Source organism: Eriocheir sinensis, chromosome 55 (assembly GCF_024679095.1).
Source record: "Eriocheir sinensis breed Jianghai 21 chromosome 55, ASM2467909v1, whole genome shotgun sequence".
NCBI lineage: Eukaryota > Metazoa > Arthropoda > Malacostraca > Decapoda > Varunidae > Eriocheir > Eriocheir sinensis.
Window position 1 is genome coordinate 3,661,877 of NC_066563.1, and position 12,398 is coordinate 3,674,274.

The 12,398-nt window shown below is 42.7% G+C and overlaps 1 non-coding gene across 1 annotated transcript; it reads left to right on the forward strand.

The window, feature by feature from the left end:
- Nucleotides 1-2,290: 2,290 nt before the first annotated feature.
- On the forward strand, nt 2,291-2,362 carry Trnae-uuc (transfer RNA glutamic acid (anticodon UUC)). Its single transcript has one exon. It is a non-coding gene; the product is annotated as a tRNA-Glu (tRNA).
- Nucleotides 2,363-12,398: the final 10,036 nt, after the last annotated feature.

Here is a 12,398-nt window from a genome sequence, read left to right on the forward strand (position 1 = left end):
AGAGAAAGAAGGGAATGAAGGATGGAAGGAATGGGGAAAGGAAAAGGGGAAGGAAGGAAAGAAGGAAAGGGTAAATTGATTGAGGGAGAGAAGTAAAGAAGAGGGAAGCGAAGGAAAAATGAAGGAAAGGATAGAAGGGCGGATGGAGGAGAGGAAGGAAAAGGGAGGGGGGGGGGGAGAAGGGCTGAAGGAAAGGATGAAGGGAATAAGGGAAGGATAGATAGAGAGAAGGAGAAAAGGCAGGGGAAGAGAAGGGGAAGAAGGAAAGGATGAAGCGAAGGAAGGTAGATATGAATGGATGGAGGAGCCGAGTGTGTGTGTGTGTGTGTGTGTGTGTGTGTGTGTGTGTGTGAAAGGGATGGAGAGGTATCATGTACACCAACCATCATCATCACCACTACCATCACCCCTATCACCATCACCACCACTACCATCACCCCTATCACCATCATCACCACCAGTACCATCACCCCTATCACCATCATCACCACCAGTACCATCACCCCTATCACCATCATCACCACCACTACCATCACCCTATCACCATCACCACCACCATCACCCTATCACCACCATCACCACCACTACCATCACCCCTATCACCATCATCACCACTACCATCACCCCTATCACCATCACCACCACTATTATCACCCCTATCACCATCACCACCACTACCATCACCCCTATCACCATCACCACCACTACCATCACCCCTATCACCATCACCACCACTACCATCACCCCTATCACCATCACCACCACTACCATCACCCCTATCACCATCATCACCACCACTACCATCACCCCTATCACCATCACCACCACCACTACCATCACCCCTATCACCACCATCACCACCACTACCATCACCCCTATCACCATCACCACCACCACTACCATCACCCCTATCACCACCATCACCACCACTACCATCACCCCTATCACCATCACCACCAGTACCATCACCCCTATCACCATCACCACCACCACTACCATCACCCCTATCACCATCACCACCAGTACCATCACCCTATCACCATCATCACCACCACTACCATCACCCCTATCACCATCACCACCACTACCATCACCCCTATCACCACCATCACCACCACTACCATCACCCCTATCACCATCACCACCACTACCATCACCCCTATCACCATCATCACCACCACTACCATCACCCCTATCACCATCACCACCACCACCACCATCACCACCATTTCCCCTCTTCCATCTTTCCTGCGCACACACGTATCAAAAATTATCGCCTATCATTATTTTTTTTTTACTTTGTTTTTCTCCTTTTTCGTCTAGGTAAGGATCGGACTAGCAATATCCCAAAAATAAGCATCAAAGTTTAAGTAATGCTTCAGGCTATTGATTTGATACACTGATGAACCAAGTTTTACGAAGAGAAGGAAAGTTGTGTTTATAATTACAAAGCAAAGCGGAAGGAGCGGAAAGTAAAGCAGATATAATTGAGACGTTTCATTATTGATGTGTTGATATTTACGAGAAAAAAACGAGATGAGAGTAAAGATAAGTAGGAGGTCCCATTTTTGTCCATTACAACACCAAAAGAAATATTGTAGCCATACCAGAAACGTAAAAGAAAGAAAACTGTTCCCTCCGCTCCCTTTCAACATTTATAAACCTTGGCAATCTTACGTTTATTCCCACACCTGCGCGCTATCAATCAACGTAACATTTCCTTCACACCTGTAATTTCAACGTTTATATGAATTCCGAATGGAGGGAAATATCAGAACGGGGCAGGAGTAAAGGAGGGGAGAGAAAGGGACAGGGAATAGTGAGACCAGGAGGAAAGTAGCGGGGCGGGGCGGGGTGAGGGGGGGAGGTTGAGGCAAGCGAAAAACATAATCTGGTGGAAAAATCTTTTGTTTGGTTTTCTACTTGCGGCGACGTTTCCCAGAGCCTCGGCCCGTGTGTGTGTGTGTGTGTGTGTGTGTGTGTGTGTGTGCGCGAGGATGGGATTTGTTTATAATCTGTGTATAGGGTGAGTGTAGCGGGAAGGCCATGAATAGTGATGACTGATGTGGGAGAGAGAGAGAGAGAGAGAGAGAGAGAGAGAGAGAGAGAGAGAGAGGCGGTCAAGTTTTGGATTAGTATAACTGATTGCATCATTGTTGTTGTTATTATCATTTGTATTATTTTTTTATTATCATAATTATTATCATTATTGATATTATTAATAATGTACTGTAGTGGTAATAGTAAGAGTTGTTACTATTGTTACATTTGTTTTCTGTCCCTTATCAACTCCCATGTGGTCTAGTGGCTAGGATACCTGGCTTTCACCCAGGAGGCCCGGGTTCGATTCCCGGCATGGGAAAGTTTTACCCAAAAATAAATCGACGGATGGTTTCCTTTTCGTCCTGTAGTGGGACAGTAATGACTGATGATGAAGTTTGTATAATGATCACAATAATAATTATGTTGTAATTACTATTACTATAATAGTTATTAGTCTTATATTTATCTATTTATCTGTATCAATATATCTATCTATCTATCTATCTATCTATCTATCTATCTATCTATCTATTATTATTATTATTATTATTATTATTATTATTATTATTATTATTATTATTATTATTATTATTATTATTATTATTATTATTATTATTATTATTACTATTATTATTATTGTTATTATTAGGTAATAATAATAATAATATTATTATAATTATTACTATTATTATCATTATTTTTTAATATTATTATTATCATTATTATTATCATTATTAATATTATTATTATCATTAATATTATTAGTATTATTAATATCATCATCTTAATCGTTATCATCATTGGCATAATTAGCCGTATTAGTATAAACTAAAAATAGTAGTAGTAGTAGCAGTAGTAGTAGTAGTAGTAGTAGTAAAAGGAGAAATAATATAAGCAATATAAATAATAACGTTAAGAAAATAATAATAATAATAATAATAATAATAATAATAATAATAATAATAATAATAATAATAATAATAATAATAATAATAACTATAATAACGATAATATATTAATAATAATAATAATAATAATAATAATAATAATAATAATAATAATAATAATAATAATAATAATGATAAAAATAATAATGATAATAATGATAATAATAATAATAATAATAATAATAATAATAATAATAATAATAATAATAATAATAATAATAATAATAATAATAATAATAACAACAACATCAACAACTAAAAAAAATTACGTGAGAAGACAACAACAACAACAACAACAACAACAACAACAACAACAACAACAAAAACAACAACGATAACAACAACAAATACAACAAATACAACAAGCAGCCCATCCACAACACACCTAATGTTTTACACCTTTCCCACCTTACCCTCACCCTTCCCTTCACCCCTCCCTACCCCAATTTTCCCCTCTCCCCGCCTCCCCTCCTTACCTTCCCCTCTCATCCCCGGGGCAGCGTCGGAAACCAATTACACCCAGCATGGAACTAATCGCCTGTATAATTTGTGCGCCTTTGTCTGTCCCGAGGCGGTGACATCCTTGTAAACAGTGGCGGGGAGTCGTGGGAAACGTGACTTCAGGAGGATTATGGGTCAGAGAGAGAGAGAGAGAGAGGGGGGGGGAAAGGGGAACCAACCAACCAAAGCCGTGTTATGTTTACCTTGGATAAAGATGCACAGGTGAGCTTGATATATTGCCAATAATAGGAGAAAAACGTCCCTTCCCCCCCCACCCCCCTCATTACCCCCTTCTCCTCCTTCCTCCTCCTCCCTACCCTCCCAAGCCCATAAACTCTCTCTCCTTCCCTCTCACCCCCCCTCCCCCTTTACTTCCTCTCCCTTCCATTCCCTTATTATATGTTACTTAATCTTACCTTAGCTTATCTTACCCCCTTCTCCTTCTTCCTCCTCCTTAACCCTCCCAAGCCCATAACGCCTTTCTCCTTCCCTCTCACTCCCTTCCCTTAACTTCCTCTCCCTTCCATTCCCTTACTTTGTTACTTAATCTTACCTTAGCTTATCTTACCTTCACTTCCCTTACCCTCAGTTCTCTTCCCTTGCCTTCCCTTCAGTTTTTTATTCTCCCCATCCTGTTATTAAATATTCTTCCCATCATCATCTTTTCCCTTCCTATTTCCACCGTACCACATTTTCCCCACCACCCTTTTCCCCTTCACTCCTCTTTAACGTCCACAAACCCCCTTCTCATTTCCTTCTCTTCCCTCCCAACACCATTCCTCTTCTTTTCCCTTCCCTTCCCTTCCCTTCCTTTCCTTTTCCGTCATCCCATTCCGTCCATTCAAATATACACCCCTCTCCCTCTATCATCCTTTCCCGTTATTTCCCTGCTTCTCTCTTCCCTCCGTTTAAGTCTTTTCCATTTCCTTCCATTCCATTCCCTTACTTGCTTTGTTTTCCCTTCCTTGTCCATTCCCTTCCCTTCCCTGCTTCTCCTTTCCCTCCCCTCAAGGACATCTATACCTTCCTCCATTCCCTTTCGTTCCTTCTCATTCCCTCCTTTTCCCTTTGCTTCTAACACTATTCCTCTTCTCTTCCCTCCCCTTCCTTCCCTTCCCTTTCCTTCCCTACCCTCCCCTTCCCTTCCCTTCCCATTTCTTCCCATTCCCTCCCTTTCCTTTCCTTCTGACACTATTCCACTTCTCTCCTCGTCACATAAAAGTTACATTCCTCTTCCCTTCCCCTTCTCTTCCCTACCCTTTCCTTTCCTTTCCTTCCCTTCCCTTCCCATTCCCTCCCTTTCCTTTCCTTTCCTTCCCTTCCCTTCCCATTCCATCCCTTTCCTTTCCTTTCCTTCCCTTCCCTTCTCTTCCTTTCCCTCCCTTTCCCCTCCCTTCCCTTCCCTTCCCTTCCCTTCCCCTTCCCCTTCCCTCCTTTTCTTTCCATTCCCTTCCATTCTCTCCCCTTCCCTTCCCATTCCCTCCCTTTCCTTTCCTTCAGACACTATTCCACTTCTCTCCTCGTCACATAAAAGGGTCCATTCCTCTTCCCTCCCATTCCTTCCCCTCCCGTCCCTTCACCAGCAGCCCTCCTAAGCCCTCCTGCCGGTGGTTCGGAGGCGCGTGTCACCCCTCTGGCGATGACAGGCCCCATGTCCTCCCCTGCTAAGGACACGTGACCCTGCTTGCCCCCCTGCCCCCCCTGCCCCCCTCCCCCCCCCTGACTCTTTCTCCGCAGGCACCCTACCTTCTCCCTCCTCCCTTCTCCCTCCCATAGTTCTCCCGCTGCGTGTGTGTGTGTGTGTGTGTGTGTGTGTGTGTGTGTGTGTGTGTGTGTGTGTGTGTGTGTGTGTGTGTGTTCTCTCTCTCTCTCTCTCTCTCTCTCTCTCTCTCTCTCTCTCTCTCTCTCTCTCTCTCTCTCTCTCTCTCTCTCTCTCTCTCTCTCTCTCTCTCTCTCTCTCTCTCTCTCTCTCTCTCTCTCTCTCTCTCTCTCAAACAAAAAAAAACATGCAAACGCGCCACAAATTTAAAGAGTCGTGAGAAAAATAGAAAAACAGACAGACAGAAAAGAAGAGTGACAGAGAGAGAAAGAGAGAGGGAGAGAAAGGGAGAGGGAGGGAAGGAGATAAAGTGACAGAGAGAGAGGGGGAAGAGAGGGTTTTAGAGAAGGGGGCGGGGGGGGCGGGGGGGGAGTGGGTTCGTGACATGTTTAAGTGGGTTTATGTCACTCTTGATGCAGCCACACACACACACACACACACACACACACACACACACACACATTGATACAAACGGAGATTATCAACACCACTCCTCCTTCTCTTCTCTTCTTTTCTTTATCTATACATCTCCCATCTCTCCCTTCCCTCCACTCCATTTTCCCTGCACCCCTCCACCTGTTCACTGGGCAGGTGGAGGAGTGTGTGATATAACAGAAAATAGCGAAGAGCTCTATACAAATTTACTACTAAAAAATTCATTCATTCATTTATATGTAAAAATCTATATGTACCCGGTATGTAATATATATGCCTTATATAATGGACATAAATTATATTATAAAAACTTGGGACATGCTATAAAAATATCTTAATCAGATTTTTTTTTTCATTTCTTGGCAAATATGCGTGAAATTGCGGGCAGAAGATACTTGTGTAGGATCTGAAACAATTTTAAGCAACATGTGCGGGTAGAGACATTATCTGGGAAAGCTAAGATTTTGCAGAACTTACTTGTATGTGATTTCGCACCTGTTTATCACTACAGGACCATTATTTTCCAGATGAGTGAAAAAATGATCCACCCTACTGCCCACCTCCCTTTCCTCCATCCATTCCACTTGTCTTCCATCTCTCCTTTCTCTCCACCTATAAGTTCCTTCACTCTTCAATCTCTCCAGAATCGTCAGTATTCGTCTTGTCCATCTTCTATCCCTACATACCACATTCTGTCACTCCTTTCTTCCCATCCACTCCTTAAAATCTTCAATCCTTCTTTTTATTGTAGCTTCTTTATTTATTATCTCCCATTTATCTTCTCTCTCTTTCCCCTCTATCCTTGCCTTTCTCTTCTCTTTCCACTTTGTCTTTCCATATTCTCTTATTTCTCTTCTACTTATCAGCATATAATCTCTCCTACCCATCTACACTTACCTCCATAGTTTAGTTTATCTCCTCCATTTTCAGCATCTTTCATTTTTCTTCTTCCTTCCTTGTTATTTTCCATCAACTTAATTCCTCAGCATCTCTCTGTTATCTCCATCCTTCCTTTGTCTCTCATTTCCTTAATTCCTCAACATATTCTCTTACTTATCTCCATCTTCTCTTATTATCTTCTATCTATTCTACTTCTCAATCTCTCATTTATCTAAACCCAATCTTATTATCGTTTTTCTCCTCTACTTCTCATCATCTCTCATTTCTCTCCCTCCTTCCATATTATCTTCTATCTCCTCTACTTTTTAACATTTCTCGTTTATCTCCATCCTTCCATATCATCTTCCATCTCCTCCACTTCACAGTATCTTATCTTTCCTTTCCCTCCACCCTTCTATCCCTCTTGTCTCTCTATCTCCTCTCCACATTTTTGTATATCTCCAATCTCTCCATTCCTCCACTCTCTTTCTCATCTCTAATTTTACTGCTCCACTTCATCATCTCTCCACTTCTCCACCATTCCTCCTTTACTCCATCGTCTTCCTCATTTGTTCCTCCACTCCTTCGCTTCAATAATGAGAGGTGGACAGAGAAAGTGACGAAGAAGTGGAGTAGGAAGAAATGGCGATGATATGGTAATGATTGTAAGTAGGAAAAACAACAACAACAACAACAACAACAACAACAACGATAACGACGACGACGACTGTAATGATAATGATAATGATGATGATAATGATAATGACAATAACAAGAAGGAAAAGCATAAGAAGAATAAGAAGAAGAATTAAAATAAAAAGAATATTAAGAAAAAAAATAGAAAAAAAATATAAAAAAATAACAAGAAGAAGAAGAAGAAGAAGAAGAAGAAGATATCAAAGAGGAAGAAGAGGAAGATATGATATTAAAAAGTGATAGTAAGAACACAGAATAGATGAACAAGAGAAAGAACAAATATAATGCGAGAAGAGAAAGAGAAGAATACCATACAGAAGAACAAAAATATAAAAGGAAGAAGAAAATAATGATAAATATAATGAGCGGACAAAAAAAAACGAGAAAGAGGAAGAAGAAAAAGAGGAAGAGGATATCCTATTGCCAGGCCACCCGCACGCCCGCACGCCATGACCACAATGCCCGGCAAGCTCCCCCAATGCCCCGTGTTGTGATGGCTGACAGGCGGGTGAGGGCTGCCCGCTGTCGTGTGGGTGTGAATACGAGAAGGCGGGAATGAAGAAGTGGGTAAATAAATTAAGATATAGATAAACAAATTCATAATGTTATCTCATACATAAAGGAAAACGTATGAATGCATAGTCATCGTAATTATTATTATTATTATTATTACTGGTATTATCATCAGTATCATTCTTCTTCATTTAACGCACTTATTTTCTCTTTATGGGGTTGGACGGGAAGATGAAGACATTGTCGTCGTTCATCTTGGTTTGGAGCGAAACTTTTTCTGCCTTACGGTGCTCTTCCTGCAGGCAACCCCAGTTTTCGTCTGCGGTCCTAGGTGGATTGCTTACCATGGCTCCAAGCCCCCACCTGCCCGGACGTGTAGTTAGAACTGTCCCTCTCCCAGGTGGACTGCTTACCATGGCTACTAGACCCACCATTCCGAGTTGAATTAGTGAAGTGGCAGTGTGTGTCCATGCGTGTAGGCCATGCACACATTATTATTATTACTAATGTTGTATTTATCATTAGTAGTAGTAGTAGTAGTAGTAGTAGTAGTAGTAGTAGTAGTAGTAGTAGTAGTAGTAGTAGTTACAATGTATGTATGTATGTATGTATGTATGTGGGCTATGTGAGAATGTATGTATGTATGTACCAGTAACAAAATCCCATCAACTTTCATCACACAAACACACACACACACGCACGCACACACACACGGAAGGAGGATTACGTGCCCCACAAAACGAGATCACTGGTCCATTTGAGGATTTAATTTCAAGTGTAAATATTTATCGCCCGTTCATCCCCTCGGGGCCGTCTCGTTCCCACACGCGGCGACCCTCAACTTTTCGCTCACGCACCCCGGCGAAACAATCAACCCTCATCTCACGACCCTTCCCACCCCGCTATATCCCTTTCAAACCCTCAGAAACACTCCTAACACACCTACAACCACTCCTCTCATACATACAAACTCCAAAACAAGCTAGAAAATAAGTTATAGTGGAGAAAGAAAAAAATAAGTAGTCTGAGCGAAAGTGAAGTAGTTTCCCCCGAGAGACGCGAAAGAAAACGGAGGGTATTGACGTTTAGCCCATGCTTTATCTCTTGTCCGCGGCCAATTAGGCGTAAAATGACCCTTCCGGAGGAGCTGCATAGGGGTGAAAGTGACGCCGTGTTGGTCCATAATTAATTCACTCATAGTTCTCGCCCTGATTTGCGGCCGATCGGAAGTGGTTTCACACATAATGTTGCGCGTGTGAGGGATGGAGGGAAGGAGGGAGGGAGGGAGAGAGGGAAAAGGGAGGGGAGGGAAAGAGAGGAAAAGAGGGATTCAAAACGTATTTATAAAAGTATAGAATGAGGAGAGAGACGGAAAGGAGGATTGGAGGAGGAAGGAAGGCAAGCAGGAAGGGAAGGAAATAATAAGAAAGAAGGTTGTGGGGAAAACATAAGGAGAGAGAGAGAGAGAGAGAGAGAGAGAGAGAGAGAGAGAGAGATGAATGAATGAATGGGAATGAATGAGAAAAAAACAAGGAGAAAGGATATAATACGGAAGAGAGAGAGAGAGAGAGAGAGAGAGAGAGAGAGAGAGAGAGAGAGAGAGAGAACACAGCGGGAGACTGAAAGGGAAGATATATAGTTAAAAAATAATAAACAAGTACCTAAATGAGAGAGAGAGAGAAGGCAGTCTTGGCCCCCCGTCGACACACGTAAACACACATTATAACTAGTGTGTCCCCGGAGCCTCCCGCTGAGTGTCCCTTTTACGGGGCACGCGTGATGCTGGGGTAGCGTTCCCTCAGGCCCTGCCCCCCCCACCCACCGCCCGCCGCCCGCCACGCCCACCCACCTACCCACCTACCACCTACTAACTCTACATCTACCACACCCATCACCATCCTATAATACCCATCTACTTTCTCCCTACCTATCACATACTACCATCTACTACCGATCTACTGCCCACCTACCACCTACTGACTCTATATCTACCACACCTATCACCATCCTATCATACCAATACCCATCTACTTTATCCCTATCTATCACATACTGCCATCTACTACCCATCTACTACCCACCTACCACCTACTGACTCTACATCTACCACACCCATCCTATCATACCCATCCCATCTACTTTATCCCTACATATCACATACTACCATCTACTACCCACCTACTACCTACCTCTGACTACCATCTACTGTCTACCATCTACCAGTCACCTACCTATTATCAACCTTCACCTACTCCCCTCCTACCCACCTGCCACCTACAGTACGCATTCCACCACGCCCACCTACAACCAATCTACCATCTACCACCCATACCAGCTTACATAGTTTTACCCATACCATACAATACCATACCATGCAGTTTTACCCATACCAAAGCTGCTACCAATCCAAATACTACCCACCCACCCAGTGCCCACTTAACCAGTGAAATAATACACCTTTACGTGGCTTGCTCTCCACTTAAAACCTCCCTCTCCCACCTACCACCACACCCTCTGCCCACCTAAAACCCACCTGATAAAGAGGAGGAAAATGGAAAAAGAGGAGATGGCGTAAAGGGTAAGAAAAGGAGGAAAATAAAGGAAAGGAAACTAGAAAGGGGAGAGGACAAAGACTGAAAGAGAGAACGAGGGGGAGGAATAAAAATAAGGATAAGAAGGAAACATATTTTAATGATGAGAAATAGAAAGAAATGAGAATACCTAGGAAGAGTAATGAAGGGAAATGAAAAAGAGGAAGAAGATAATAGAGAAAAGGGAATCTAAATAAATAGGATAAGGAACTGGAAGCGGGTAACGAGGGAAAGGGAAAGAAGAAGGAAAAGGAGGGAGAAGGGAACGAAAAGGAGAAATTAAGAAAAAGGAAGAGGACAGAAAATATTGAGGAAGAAGAGGATGAGAAACGATTAGGAAGAACTGAAAGAAGGAAAGAGGAGGAGGAAGCAGAGGAAAGGAACAGGGAAATAGAAGGAGGAAGAGGAGGAGGAGGAGGAGGAGGATATGAATAGGGAATAGGAAAAAAAGAGGACAGAAAATATTGAGGAGAAAGAGGAGGAAAAATAATTAGCAAGAGGAAAAGGAGGAAGAAGAACCAGAGGAAAGGAACACGAAAATAGGAGGAGGAGGAGGAGGAGGGGAGGGAAGGAACAGGGAAGAAGAGGAAAAGAAAAAGTAGGAAAAAGGAGGACAAAATATTCAGGAAGAAGAGAAGGACAACGATTAGGAAAGGAGAGGAAAAAGAATCTGAGGAAAAGAACAGCAAAGTAAAAGGAAGAAGAAGAGAGGGAAGAAAGGAACAGGGAATAGAGGAAGAGGAAAATTAGGAAAAAGGAAGAAGAGGAGAGGAAGAAAACAATTAGAAAGATAAACTAAAATAAAAGAAAAGGAAGAGGAAGCAAAGTGGAGGAAGAGAGAAATAGGAAGAGGAGGAAGAAGGGGAAAGAGGAAGAGGAAAACTAAGAAAAAGGAAGAACAGAAAATAATGTAGAAGGAAAGGAGGAAAACAATAAGAAAGATAAACTAAAAGAAGAAAAGAAAGAGGAAGCAAAGCGGAGGAACAGAGAAATTGGGTGAAGAGGAGGAAGAGGGGAAAGAGGACCAGGAAGAGGAAGAGGAAGAGGAAGAGGAGGGAGGGAGGGCAAATGGGATACTGTAGAATAATTGTCGTGTCGCCGCGGGCCAAACAGAATAGTCACGTGACGCCAAAATATGGAAGCTGCCACTCCTTGTTTGCCGACACGCTCAGCCCCTTCCTCCCCTCCCCCCCCTCTGTCCTCCTCTCCCCTCTCCCCCCCTTCCTCTTCACTCTCCCCTCCTCTCTTCTCGTCTCATACACTAACTTTTCCCCTTCTCTGGCTGCTCCCTTCCTCCTCCCTTCCCCCTCTCCACTCTTCCACCGTACAATAGTTTAGTCCGACCCCGCTTAGAGTATGCGGTACAGTTTTTGTCTCCCCACCATGCGAAGGACACGCTAAATTAGGTATGCAACGGAGGGCAACAAAGATGATCCCTTCCCTGCGCAACAAACCTTACGATGAAAGACTGTCACCTCTTAGCCTGTTCCCACTTGAGAAACGTCGCCTCCAAGGAAAACTAGTCGAATGTTTCAAAATAATTAATGGATTTACGAATGTGGACAAATCCAAATTGTTTATGATCGATGACATGTTCCGAACGAGAAGTAATGGCACAAAATTTAAGTGTGAACAAGTAAATTCAGACTGCACCAAACTTTTCTTCACCAACGTTGTAGCGCGAGAATGGAATAAGCTCCCACCTTCAGGGGCTCAGTGGAACACGATTGACTCCTTTAGAAACAAGCTCGACCGGCACTTCCTTCAGCTTAATATTTACTAAAGTAGAAACGCAAAGTCTTGGTGGTACTTCATAAATATCATTCCACATAGTCTGGACCATAGGGTCTGTGTGATCTGAATACCTATGTAAATCTATGTACATCTCTTCCTCTTCCCCTCGCCCTTCCTCTCACTTCTTCCCTTCTCGTCTAGTGAACTAACTTTTCTCCTTCTCTGTTCCCTTTCTCTTCT